This window comes from Lepisosteus platostomus, chromosome 2 (genome assembly GCF_059453375.1).
Source record: "Lepisosteus platostomus isolate fLepPlt1 chromosome 2, fLepPlt1.hap1, whole genome shotgun sequence".
In the NCBI taxonomy this organism is placed as follows: domain Eukaryota; kingdom Metazoa; phylum Chordata; class Actinopteri; order Semionotiformes; family Lepisosteidae; genus Lepisosteus; species Lepisosteus platostomus.
The window spans coordinates 37,291,719-37,306,096 of NC_142612.1; positions in this window are offsets into that span (position 1 = coordinate 37,291,719).

Genomic DNA, 14,378 nt, shown 5'->3' on the forward strand with positions numbered 1-14,378 from the left:
CCGAAATAAACGCGTTTTTTCAGACAACTGAATCCCTATGTAACTGCAAGACTCAGAAGAGCCCACACACTCAGCTCTTAACCCCAGTGTGCAGAAAGTGTCAAAACGTGTTTTTCAGCAGAAATAAACATGTTTCTGCAAGTTTGGTCACCCCCATGTAAGTTATGGGGCAGTAACAGAACACTTTTGAAAACGTGTTTTTCAGCCCGAAATAAACGCGTTTTTTCAGACAACTGAATCCCTATGTAACTGCAAGGCTCAAAAGAGCCCACACACTCAGCTCTTAACCCCAGTGTGCAGAAAGTGTCAAAACGTGATTTTCAGCAGAAATAAACATGTTTCTGCAAGTTTGGTCAACCCCATGTAAGTTATGGGGCAGTAACAGCACACTTTTGAAAACGTGTTTTTCAGCCCGAAATAAACGCGTTTTTTCAGACAACTGAATCCCTATGTAACTGCAAGACTCAGAAGAGCCCACACACTCAGCTCTTAACCCCAGTGTGCAGAAAGTGTCAAAACGTGTTTTTCAGCAGAAATAAACATGTTTCTGCAAGTTTGGTCACCCCCATGTAAGTTATGGGGCAGTAACAGCACACTTTTGAAAACGTGTTTTTCAGCCCGAAATAAACGCGTTTTTTCAGACAACTGAATCCCTATGTAACTGCAAGACTCAGAAGAGCCCACACACTCAGCTCTTAACCCCAGTGTGCAGAAAGTGTCAAAACATGATTTTCAGCAGAAATAAACATGTTTCTGCAAGTTTGGTCACCCCCATGTAAGTTATGGGGCAGTAACAGCACACTTTTAAAAACGTGTTTTTCAGCCCGAAATAAACGCGTTTTTTCAGACAACTGAATCCCTATGTAACTGCAAGACTCAGTAGAGCCCACACACTCAGCTCTTAACCCCAGTGTGCAGAAAGTGTCAAAACGTGATTTTCAGCAGAAATAAACATGTTTCTGCAAGTTTGGTCAACCCCATGTAAGTTATGGGGCAGTAACAGCACACTTTTGAAAACGTGTTTTTCAGCAAGAAATAAACGCGTTTTTTCAGACAACTGAATCCCTATGTAACTGCAAGACTCAGAAGAGCCCACACACTCAGCTCTTAACCCCAGTGTGCAGAAAGTGTCAAAACGTGTTTTTCAGCAGAAATAAACATGTTTCTGCAAGTTTGGTCACCCCCATGTAAGTTATGGGGCAGTAACAGAACACTTTTGAAAACGTGTTTTTCAGCCCGAAATAAACGCGTTTTTTCAGACAACTGAATCCCTATGTAACTGCAAGGCTCAAAAGAGCCCACACACTCAGCTCTTAACCCCAGTGTGCAGAAAGTGTCAAAACGTGATTTTCAGCAGAAATAAACATGTTTCTGCAAGTTTGGTCAACCCCATGTAAGTTATGGGGCAGTAACAGCACACTTTTGAAAACGTGTTTTTCAGCACGAAATAAACGCGTTTTTTCAGACAACTGAATCCCTATGTAACTGCAAGGCTCAAAAGAGCCCACACACTCAGCTCTTAACCCCAGTGTGCAGAAAGTGTCAAAACGTGTTTTTCAGCAGAAATAAACATGTTTCTGCAAGTTTGGTCACCCCCATGTAAGTTATGGTGCAGTAACAGCACACTTTTGAAAACGTGTTTTTCAGCCCGAAATAAACACGTTTTTTCAGACAACTGAATCCCTATGTAACTGCAAGGCTCAAAAGAGCCCACACACTCAGCTCTTAACCCCAGTGTGCAGAAAGTGTCAAAACGTGTTTTTCAGCAGAAATAAACATGTTTCTGCAAGTTTGGTCACCCCCATGTAAGTTATGGGGAAGTAACAGCACGCTTTTGAAAACGTGTTTTTCAGCCCGAAATAAACGCGTTTTTTCAGACAACTGAATCCCTATGTAACTGCAAGACTCAGTAGAGCCCACACACTCAGCTCTTAACCCCAGTGTGCAGAAAGTGTCAAAACGTGATTTTCAGCAGAAATAAACATGTTTCTGCAAGTTTGGTCAACCCCATGTAAGTTATGGGGCAGTAACAGCACACTTTTGAAAACGTGTTTTTCAGCCCGAAATAAACGCGTTTTTTCAGACAACTGAATCCCTATGTAACTGCAAGACTCAGAAGAGCCCACACACTCAGCTCTTAACCCCAGTGTGCAGAAAGTGTCAAAACGTGTTTTTCAGCAGAAATAAACATGTTTCTGCAAGTTTGGTCACCCCCATGTAAGTTATGGGGCAGTAACAGCACACTTTTGAAAACGTGTTTTTCAGCCCGAAATAAACGCGTTTTTTCAGACAACTGAATCCCTTTGTAACTGCAAGGCTCAAAAGAGCCCACACACTCAGCTCTTAACCCCAGTGTGCAGAAAGTGTCAAAACCTGATTTTCAGCAGAAATAAACATGTTTCTGCAAGTTTGGTCACCCCCATGTAAGTTATGGGGCAGTAACAGCACACTTTTGAAAACGTGTTTTTCAGCCCGAAATAAACGCGTTTTTTCAGACAACTGAATCCCTATGTAACTGCAAGACTCAGAAGAGCCCACACACTCAGCTCTTAACCCCAGTGTGCAGAAAGTGTCAAAACATGATTTTCAGCAGAAATAAACATGTTTCTGCAAGTTTGGTCACCCCCATGTAAATTATGGGGCAGTAACAGCACACTTTTGAAAACGTGTTTTTCAGCCCGAAATAAACGCGTTTTTTCAGACAACTGAATCCCTATGTAACTGCAAGACTCAGTAGAGCCCACACACTCAGCTCTTAACCCCAGTGTGCAGAAAGTGTCAAAACGTGATTTTCAGCAGAAATAAACATGTTTCTGCAAGTTTGGTCAACCCCATGTAAGTTATGGGGCAGTAACAGCACACTTTTGAAAACGTGTTTTTCAGCCCGAAATAAACGCGTTTTTTCAGACAACTGAATCCCTATGTAACTGCAAGGCTCAAAAGAGCCCACACACTCAGCTCTTAAACCAAGTGTGCAGAAAGTGTCAAAACGTGTTTTTCAGCAGAAATAAACATGTTTCTGCAAGTTTGGTCACCCCCATGTAAGTTATGGTGCAGTAACAGCACACTTTTGAAAACGTGTTTTTCAGCCCGAAATAAACACGTTTTTTCAGACAACTGAATCCCTATGTAACTGCAAGGCTCAAAAGAGCCCACACACTCAGCTCTTAACCCCAGTGTGCAGAAAGTGTCAAAACGTGTTTTTCAGCAGAAATAAACATGTTTCTGCAAGTTTGGTCACCCCCATGTAAGTTATGGGGAAGTAACAGCACACTTTTGAAAACGTGTTTTTCAGCCCGAAATAAACGCGTTTTTTCAGACAACTGAATCCCTATGTAACTGCAAGACTCAGTAGAGCCCACACACTCAGCTCTTAACCCCAGTGTGCAGAAAGTGTCAAAACGTGATTTTCAGCAGAAATAAACATGTTTCTGCAAGTTTGGTCAACCCCATGTAAGTTATGGGGCAGTAACAGCACACTTTTGAAAACGTGTTTTTCAGCCCGAAATAAACGCGTTTTTTCAGACAACTGAATCCCTATGTAACTGCAAGACTCAGAAGAGCCCACACACTCAGCTCTTAACCCCAGTGTGCAGAAAGTGTCAAAACGTGTTTTTCAGCAGAAATAAACATGTTTCTGCAAGTTTGGTCACCCCCATGTAAGTTATGGGGCAGTAACAGAACACTTTTGAAAACGTGTTTTTCAGCCCGAAATAAACGCGTTTTTTCAGACAACTGAATCCCTATGTAACTGCAAGGCTCAAAAGAGCCCACACACTCAGCTCTTAACCCCAGTGTGCAGAAAGTGTCAAAACGTGATTTTCAGCAGAAATAAACATGTTTCTGCAAGTTTGGTCAACCCCATGTAAGTTATGGGGCAGTAACAGCACACTTTTGAAAACGTGTTTTTCAGCCCGAAATAAACGCGTTTTTTCAGACAACTGAATCCCTATGTAACTGCAAGACTCAGAAGAGCCCACACACTCAGCTCTTAACCCCAGTGTGCAGAAAGTGTCAAAACGTGTTTTTCAGCAGAAATAAACATGTTTCTGCAAGTTTGGTCACCCCCATGTAAGTTATGGGGCAGTAACAGCACACTTTTGAAAACGTGTTTTTCAGCCCGAAATAAACACGTTTTTTCAGACAACTGAATCCCTTTGTAACTGCAAGGCTCAAAAGAGCCCACACACTCAGCTCTTAACCCCAGTGTGCAGAAAGTGTCAAAACATGATTTTCAGCAGAAATAAACATGTTTCTGCAAGTTTGGTCACCCCCATGTAAGTTATGGGGCAGTAACAGCACACTTTTGAAAACGTGTTTTTCAGCCCGAAATAAACGCGTTTTTTCAGACAACTGAATCCCTATGTAACTGCAAGACTCAGAAGAGCCCACACACTCAGCTCTTAACCCCAGTGTGCAGAAAGTGTCAAAACATGATTTTCAGCAGAAATAAACATGTTTCTGCAAGTTTGGTCACCCCCATGTAAGTTATGGGGCAGTAACAGCACACTTTTGAAAACGTGTTTTTCAACCCGAAATAAACGCGTTTTTTCAGACAACTGAATCCCTATGTAACTGCAAGACTCAGAAGAGCCCACACACTCAGCTCTTAACCCCAGTGTGCAGAAAGTGTCAAAACATGATTTTCAGCAGAAATAAACATGTTTCTGCAAGTTTGGTCACCCCCATGTAAGTTATGGGGCAGTAACAGCACACTTTTGAAAACGTGTTTTTCAGCCCGAAATAAACGCGTTTTTTCAGACAACTGAATCCCTATGTAACTGCAAGACTCAGAAGAGCCCACACACTCAGCTCTTAACTCCAGTGTGCAGAAAGTGTCAAAACGTGTTTTTCAGCAGAAATAAACATGTTTCTGCAAGTTTGGTCACCCCCATGTAAGTTATGGGGCAGTAACAGCACACTTTTGAAAACGTGTTTTTCAGCCCGAAATAAACGCGTTTTTTCAGACAACTGAATCCCTATGTAACTGCAAGACTCAGTAGAGCCCACACACTCAGCTCTTAACCCCAGTGTGCAGAAAGTGTCAAAACGTGATTTTCAGCAGAAATAAACATGTTTCTGCAAGTTTGGTCACCCCCATGTAAATTATGGGGCAGTAACAGCACACTTTTGAAAACGTGTTTTTCAGCCCGAAATAAACGCGTTTTTTCAGACAACTGAATCCCTATGTAACTGCAAGACTCAGTAGAGCCCACACACTCAGCTCTTAACCCCAGTGTGCAGAAAGTGTCAAAACGTGATTTTCAGCAGAAATAAACATGTTTCTGCAAGTTTGGTCAACCCCATGTAAGTTATGGGGCAGTAACAGCACACTTTTGAAAACGTGTTTTTCAGCCCGAAATAAACGCGTTTTTTCAGACAACTGAATCCCTATGTAACTGCAAGGCTCAAAAGAGCCCACACACTCAGCTCTTAAACCAAGTGTGCAGAAAGTGTCAAAACGTGTTTTTCAGCAGAAATAAACATGTTTCTGCAAGTTTGGTCACCCCCATGTAAGTTATGGTGCAGTAACAGCACACTTTTGAAAACGTGTTTTTCAGCCCGAAATAAACACGTTTTTTCAGACAACTGAATCCCTATGTAACTGCAAGGCTCAAAAGAGCCCACACACTCAGCTCTTAACCCCAGTGTGCAGAAAGTGTCAAAACGTGTTTTTCAGCAGAAATAAACATGTTTCTGCAAGTTTGGTCACCCCCATGTAAGTTATGGGGAAGTAACAGCACACTTTTGAAAACGTGTTTTTCAGCCCGAAATAAACGCGTTTTTTCAGACAACTGAATCCCTATGTAACTGCAAGACTCAGTAGAGCCCACACACTCAGCTCTTAACCCCAGTGTGCAGAAAGTGTCAAAACGTGATTTTCAGCAGAAATAAACATGTTTCTGCAAGTTTGGTCAACCCCATGTAAGTTATGGGGCAGTAACAGCACACTTTTGAAAACGTGTTTTTCAGCCCGAAATAAACGCGTTTTTTCAGACAACTGAATCCCTATGTAACTGCAAGACTCAGAAGAGCCCACACACTCAGCTCTTAACCCCAGTGTGCAGAAAGTGTCAAAACGTGTTTTTCAGCAGAAATAAACATGTTTCTGCAAGTTTGGTCACCCCCATGTAAGTTATGGGGCAGTAACAGAACACTTTTGAAAACGTGTTTTTCAGCCCGAAATAAACGCGTTTTTTCAGACAACTGAATCCCTATGTAACTGCAAGGCTCAAAAGAGCCCACACACTCAGCTCTTAACCCCAGTGTGCAGAAAGTGTCAAAACGTGATTTTCAGCAGAAATAAACATGTTTCTGCAAGTTTGGTCAACCCCATGTAAGTTATGGGGCAGTAACAGCACACTTTTGAAAACGTGTTTTTCAGCCCGAAATAAACGCGTTTTTTCAGACAACTGAATCCCTATGTAACTGCAAGACTCAGAAGAGCCCACACACTCAGCTCTTAACCCCAGTGTGCAGAAAGTGTCAAAACGTGTTTTTCAGCAGAAATAAACATGTTTCTGCAAGTTTGGTCACCCCCATGTAAGTTATGGGGCAGTAACAGCACACTTTTGAAAACGTGTTTTTCAGCCCGAAATAAACACGTTTTTTCAGACAACTGAATCCCTTTGTAACTGCAAGGCTCAAAAGAGCCCACACACTCAGCTCTTAACCCCAGTGTGCAGAAAGTGTCAAAACATGATTTTCAGCAGAAATAAACATGTTTCTGCAAGTTTGGTCACCCCCATGTAAGTTATGGGGCAGTAACAGCACACTTTTGAAAACGTGTTTTTCAGCCCGAAATAAACGCGTTTTTTCAGACAACTGAATCCCTATGTAACTGCAAGACTCAGAAGAGCCCACACACTCAGCTCTTAACCCCAGTGTGCAGAAAGTGTCAAAACATGATTTTCAGCAGAAATAAACATGTTTCTGCAAGTTTGGTCACCCCCATGTAAGTTATGGGGCAGTAACAGCACACTTTTGAAAACGTGTTTTTCAACCCGAAATAAACGCGTTTTTTCAGACAACTGAATCCCTATGTAACTGCAAGACTCAGAAGAGCCCACACACTCAGCTCTTAACCCCAGTGTGCAGAAAGTGTCAAAACATGATTTTCAGCAGAAATAAACATGTTTCTGCAAGTTTGGTCACCCCCATGTAAGTTATGGGGCAGTAACAGCACACTTTTGAAAACGTGTTTTTCAGCCCGAAATAAACGCGTTTTTTCAGACAACTGAATCCCTATGTAACTGCAAGACTCAGAAGAGCCCACACACTCAGCTCTTAACTCCAGTGTGCAGAAAGTGTCAAAACGTGTTTTTCAGCAGAAATAAACATGTTTCTGCAAGTTTGGTCACCCCCATGTAAGTTATGGGGCAGTAACAGCACACTTTTGAAAACGTGTTTTTCAGCCCGAAATAAACGCGTTTTTTCAGACAACTGAATCCCTATGTAACTGCAAGACTCAGTAGAGCCCACACACTCAGCTCTTAACCCCAGTGTGCAGAAAGTGTCAAAACGTGATTTTCAGCAGAAATAAACATGTTTCTGCAAGTTTGGTCAACCCCATGTAAGTTATGGGGCAGTAACAGCACACTTTTGAAAACGTGTTTTTCAGCCCGAAATAAACGCGTTTTTTCAGACAACTGAATCCCTATGTAACTGCAAGACTCAGAAGAGCCCACACACTCAGCTCTTAACCCCAGTGTGCAGAAAGTGTCAAAACGTGTTTTTCAGCAGAAATAAACATGTTTCTGCAAGTTTGGTCACCCCCATGTAAGTTATGGGGCAGTAACAGAACACTTTTGAAAACGTGTTTTTCAGCCCGAAATAAACGCGTTTTTTCAGACAACTGAATCCCTATGTAACTGCAAGACTCAGAAGAGCCCACACACTCAGCTCTTAACCCCAGTGTGCAGAAAGTGTCAAAACGTATTTTTCAGCAGAAATAAACATGTTTCTGCAAGTTTGGTCACCCCCATGTAAGTTATGGTGCAGTAACAGCACACTTTTGAAAACGTGTTTTTCAGCCCGAAATAAACACGTTTTTTCAGACAATTGAATCCCTATGTAACTGCAAGGCTCAAAAGAGCCCACACACTCAGCTCTTAACCCCAGTGTGCAGAAAGTGTCAAAACGTGTTTTTCAGCAGAAATAAACATGTTTCTGCAAGTTTGGTCAACCCCATGTAAGTTATGGGGAAGTAACAGCACACTTTTGAAAACGTGTTTTTCAGCCCGAAATAAACGCGTTTTTTCAGACAACTGAATCCCTATGTAACTGCAAGACTCAGTAGAGCCCACACACTCAGCTCTTAACCCCAGTGTGCAGAAAGTGTCAAAACGTGATTTTCAGCAGAAATAAACATGTTTCTGCAAGTTTGGTCAACCCCATGTAAGTTATGGGGCAGTAACAGCACACTTTTGAAAACGTGTTTTTCAGCCCGAAATAAACGCGTTTTTTCAGACAACTGAATCCCTATGTAACTGCAAGACTCAGAAGAGCCCACACACTCAGCTCTTAACCCCAGTGTGCAGAAAGTGTCAAAACGTGTTTTTTCAGCAGAAATAAACATGTTTCTGCAAGTTTGGTCACCCCCATGTAAGTTATGGGGCAGTAACAGAACACTTTTGAAAACGTGTTTTTCAGCCCGAAATAAACGCGTTTTTTCAGACAACTGAATCCCTATGTAACTGCAAGGCTCAAAAGAGCCCACACACTCAGCTCTTAACCCCAGTGTGCAGAAAGTGTCAAAACATGATTTTCAGCAGAAATAAACATGTTTCTGCAAGTTTGGTCACCCCCATGTAAGTTATGGGGCAGTAACAGCACACTTTTGAAAACGTGTTTTTCAGCCCGAAATAAACGCGTTTTTTCAGACAACTGAATCCCTATGTAACTGCAAGACTCAGAAGAGCCCACACACTCAGCTCTTAACCCCAGTGTGCAGAAAGTGTCAAAACATGATTTTCAGCAGAAATAAACATGTTTCTGCAAGTTTGGTCACCCCCATGTAAGTTATGGGGCAGTAACAGCACACTTTTGAAAACGTGTTTTTCAGCCCGAAATAAACGCGTTTTTTCAGACAACTGAATCCCTATGTAACTGCAAGGCTCAAAAGAGCCCACACACTCAGCTCTTAACCCCAGTGTGCAGAAAGTGTCAAAACGTGTTTTTCAGCAGAAATAAACATGTTTCTGCAAGTTTGGTCACCCCCATGTAAGTTATGGTGCAGTAACAGCACACTTTTGAAAACGTGTTTTTCAGCCCGAAATAAACACGTTTTTTCAGACAACTGAATCCCTATGTAACTGCAAGGCTCAAAAGAGCCCACACACTCAGCTCTTAACCCCAGTGTGCAGAAAGTGTCAAAACGTGTTTTTGAGCAGAAATAAACATGTTTCTGCAAGTTTGGTCACCCCCATGTAAGTTATGGGGAAGTAACAGCACACTTTTGAAAACGTGTTTTTCAGCCCGAAATAAACGCGTTTTTTCAGACAACTGAATCCCTATGTAACTGCAAGACTCAGTAGAGCCCACACACTCAGCTCTTAACCCCAGTGTGCAGAAAGTGTCAAAACGTGATTTTCAGCAGAAATAAACATGTTTCTGCAAGTTTGGTCAACCCCATGTAAGTTATGGGGCAGTAACAGCACACTTTTGAAAACGTGTTTTTCAGCCCGAAATAAACGCGTTTTTTCAGACAACTGAATCCCTATGTAACTGCAAGACTCAGAAGAGCCCACACACTCAGCTCTTAACCCCAGTGTGCAGAAAGTGTCAAAACGTGTTTTTCAGCAGAAATAAACATGTTTCTGCAAGTTTGGTCACCCCCATGTAAGTTATGGGGCAGTAACAGAACACTTTTGAAAACGTGTTTTTCAGCCCGAAATAAACGCGTTTTTTCAGACAACTGAATCCCTATGTAACTGCAAGGCTCAAAAGAGCCCACACACTCAGCTCTTAACCCCAGTGTGCAGAAAGTGTCAAAACGTGATTTTCAGCAGAAATAAACATGTTCCTGCAAGTTTGGTCAACCCCATGTAAGTTATGGGGCAGTAACAGCACACTTTTGAAAACGTGTTTTTCAGCCCGAAATAAACGCGTTTTTTCAGACAACTGAATCCCTATGTAACTGCAAGACTCAGAAGAGCCCACACACTCAGCTCTTAACCCCAGTGTGCAGAAAGTGTCAAAACGTGTTTTTCAGCAGAAATAAACATGTTTCTGCAAGTTTGGTCACCCCCATGTAAGTTATGGGGCAGTAACAGAACACTTTTGAAAACGTGTTTTTCAGCCCGAAATAAACGCGTTTTTTCAGACAACTGAATCCCTATGTAACTGCAAGGCTCAAAAGAGCCCACACACTCAGCTCTTAACCCCAGTGTGCAGAAAGTGTCAAAACGTGATTTTCAGCAGAAATAAACATGTTTCTGCAAGTTTGGTCAACCCCATGTAAGTTATGGGGCAGTAACAGCACACTTTTGAAAACGTGTTTTTCAGCAAGAAATAAACGCGTTTTTTCAGACAACTGAATCCCTATGTAACTGCAAGGCTCAAAAGAGCCCACACACTCAGCTCTTAACCCCAGTGTGCAGAAAGTGTCAAAACGTGTTTTTCAGCAGAAATAAACATGTTTCTGCAAGTTTGGTCACCCCCATGTAAGTTATGGGGCAGTAACAGAACACTTTTGAAAACGTGTTTTTCAGCCCGAAATAAACGCGTTTTTTCAGACAACTGAATCCCTATGTAACTGCAAGGCTCAAAAGAGCCCACACACTCAGCTCTTAACCCCAGTGTGCAGAAAGTGTCAAAACGTGATTTTCAGCAGAAATAAACATGTTTCTGCAAGTTTGGTCAACCCCATGTAAGTTATGGGGCAGTAACAGCACACTTTTGAAAACGTGTTTTTCAGCCCGAAATAAACGCGTTTTTTCAGACAACTGAATCCCTATGTAACTGCAAGGCTCAAAAGAGCCCACACACTCAGCTCTTAACCCCAGTGTGCAGAAAGTGTCAAAACGTGTTTTTCAGCAGAAATAAACATGTTTCTGCAAGTTTGGTCACCCCCATGTAAGTTATGGTGCAGTAACAGCACACTTTTGAAAACGTGTTTTTCAGCCCGAAATAAACACGTTTTTTCAGACAACTGAATCCCTATGTAACTGCAAGGCTCAAAAGAGCCCACACACTCAGCTCTTAACCCCAGTGTGCAGAAAGTGTCAAAACGTGTTTTTCAGCAGAAATAAACATGTTTCTGCAAGTTTGGTCACCCCCATGTAAGTTATGGGGAAGTAACAGCACGCTTTTGAAAACGTGTTTTTCAGCCCGAAATAAACGCGTTTTTTCAGACAACTGAATCCCTATGTAACTGCAAGACTCAGTAGAGCCCACACACTCAGCTCTTAACCCCAGTGTGCAGAAAGTGTCAAAACGTGATTTTCAGCAGAAATAAACATGTTTCTGCAAGTTTGGTCAACCCCATGTAAGTTATGGGGCAGTAACAGCACACTTTTGAAAACGTGTTTTTCAGCCCGAAATAAACGCGTTTTTTCAGACAACTGAATCCCTATGTAACTGCAAGACTCAGAAGAGCCCACACACTCAGCTCTTAACCCCAGTGTGCAGAAAGTGTCAAAACGTGTTTTTCAGCAGAAATAAACATGTTTCTGCAAGTTTGGTCACCCCCATGTAAGTTATGGGGCAGTAACAGCACACTTTTGAAAACGTGTTTTTCAGCCCGAAATAAACGCGTTTTTTCAGACAACTGAATCCCTTTGTAACTGCAAGGCTCAAAAGAGCCCACACACTCAGCTCTTAACCCCAGTGTGCAGAAAGTGTCAAAACATGATTTTCAGCAGAAATAAACATGTTTCTGCAAGTTTGGTCACCCCCATGTAAGTTATGGGGCAGTAACAGCACACTTTTGAAAACGTGTTTTTCAGCCCGAAATAAACGCGTTTTTTCAGACAACTGAATCCCTATGTAACTGCAAGACTCAGAAGAGCCCACACACTCAGCTCTTAACCCCAGTGTGCAGAAAGTGTCAAAACATGATTTTCAGCAGAAATAAACATGTTTCTGCAAGTTTGGTCACCCCCATGTAAGTTATGGGGCAGTAACAGCACACTTTTGAAAACGTGTTTTTCAGCCCGAAATAAACGCGTTTTTTCAGACAACTGAATCCCTATGTAACTGCAAGACTCAGAAGAGCCCACACAGTCAGCTCTTAACCCCAGTGTGCAGAAAGTGTCAAAACATGATTTTCAGCAGAAATAAACATGTTTCTGCAAGTTTGGTCACCCCCATGTAAGTTATGGGGCAGTAACAGCACACTTTTGAAAACGTGTTTTTCAGCCCGAAATAAACGCGTTTTTTCAGACAACTGAATCCCTATGTAACTGCAAGACTCAGTAGAGCCCACACACTCAGCTCTTAACCCCAGTGTGCAGAAAGTGTCAAAACGTGATTTTCAGCAGAAATAAACATGTTTCTGCAAGTTTGGTCAACCCCATGTAAGTTATGGGGCAGTAACAGCACACTTTTGAAAACGTGTTTTTCAGCCCGAAATAAACGCGTTTTTTCAGACAACTGAATCCCTATGTAACTGCAAGGCTCAAAAGAGCCCACACACTCAGCTCTTAAACCCAGTGTGCAGAAAGTGTCAAAACATGATTTTCAGCAGAAATAAACATGTTTCTGCAAGTTTGGTCACCCCCATGTAAGTTATGGGGCAGTAACAGCACACTTTTGAAAACGTGTTTTTCAGCCCGAAATAAACGCGTTTTTTCAGACAACTGAATCCCTATGTAACTGCAAGACTCAGAAGAGCCCACACACTCAGCTCTTAACCCCAGTGTGCAGAAAGTGTCAAAACATGATTTTCAGCAGAAATAAACATGTTTCTGCAAGTTTGGTCACCCCCATGTAAGTTATGGGGCAGTAACAGCACACTTTTGAAAACGTGTTTTTCAGCCCGAAATAAACGCGTTTTTTCAGACAACTGAATCCCTTTGTAACTGCAAGGCTCAAAAGAGCCCACACACTCAGCTCTTAACCCCAGTGTGCAGAAAGTGTCAAAACATGATTTTCAGCAGAAATAAACATGTTTCTGCAAGTTTGGTCACCCCCATGTAAGTTATGGGGCAGTAACAGCACACTTTTGAAAACGTGTTTTTCAGCCCGAAATAAAACGCGTTTTTTCAAACAACTGAATCCCTATGTAACTGCAAGACTCAGAAGAGCCCACACTCAGCTCTTAACCCCAGTGTGCAGAAAGTGTCAAAACGTGTTTTTCAGCAGAAATAAACATGTTTCTGCAAGTTTGGTCACCCCCATGTAAGTTATGGGGCAGTAACAGCACACTTTTGAAAACGTGTTTTTCAGCCCGAAATAAACGCGTTTTTTCAGACAACTGAATCCCTTTGTAACTGCAAGGCTCAAAAGAGCCCACACACTCAGCTCTTAACCCCAGTGTGCAGAAAGTGTCAAAACATGATTTTCAGCAGAAATAAACATGTTTCTGCAAGTTTGGTCACCCCCATGTAAGTTATGGGGCAGTAACAGCACACTTTTGAAAACGTGTTTTTCAGCCCGAAATAAACGCGTTTTTTCAGACAACTGAATCCCTATGTAACTGCAAGACTCAGAAGAGCCCACACACTCAGCTCTTAACCCCAGTGTGCAGAAAGTGTCAAAACATGATTTTCAGCAGAAATAAACATGTTTCTGCAAGTTTGGTCACCCCCATGTAAGTTATGGGGCAGTAACAGCACACTTTTGAAAACGTGTTTTTCAGCCCGAAATAAACGCGTTTTTTCAGACAACTGAATCCCTATGTAACTGCAAGGCTCAAAAGAGCCCACACACTCAGCTCTTAACCCCAGTGTGCAGAAAGTGTCAAAACGTGTTTTTCAGCAGAAATAAACATGTTTCTGCAAGTTTGGTCACCCCCATGTAAGTTATGGTGCAGTAACAGCACACTTTTGAAAACGTGTTTTTCGGCCCGAAATAAACACGTTTTTTCAGACAACTGAATCCCTATGTAACTGCAAGGCTCAAAAGAGCCCACACACTCAGCTCTTAACCCCAGTGTGCAGAAAGTGTCGAAACGTGTTTTTCAGCAGAAATAAACATGTTTCTGCAAGTTTGGTCACCCCCATGTAAGTTATGGGGAAGTAACAGCACACTTTTGAAAACGTGTTTTTCAGCCCGAAATAAACGCGTTTTTTCAGACAACTGAATCCCTATGTAACTGCAAGACTCAGTAGAGCCCACACACTCAGCTCTTAACCCCAGTGTGCAGAAAGTGTCAAAACGTGATTTTCAGCAGAAATAAACATGTTTCTGCAAGTTTGGTCAACCCCATGTAAGTT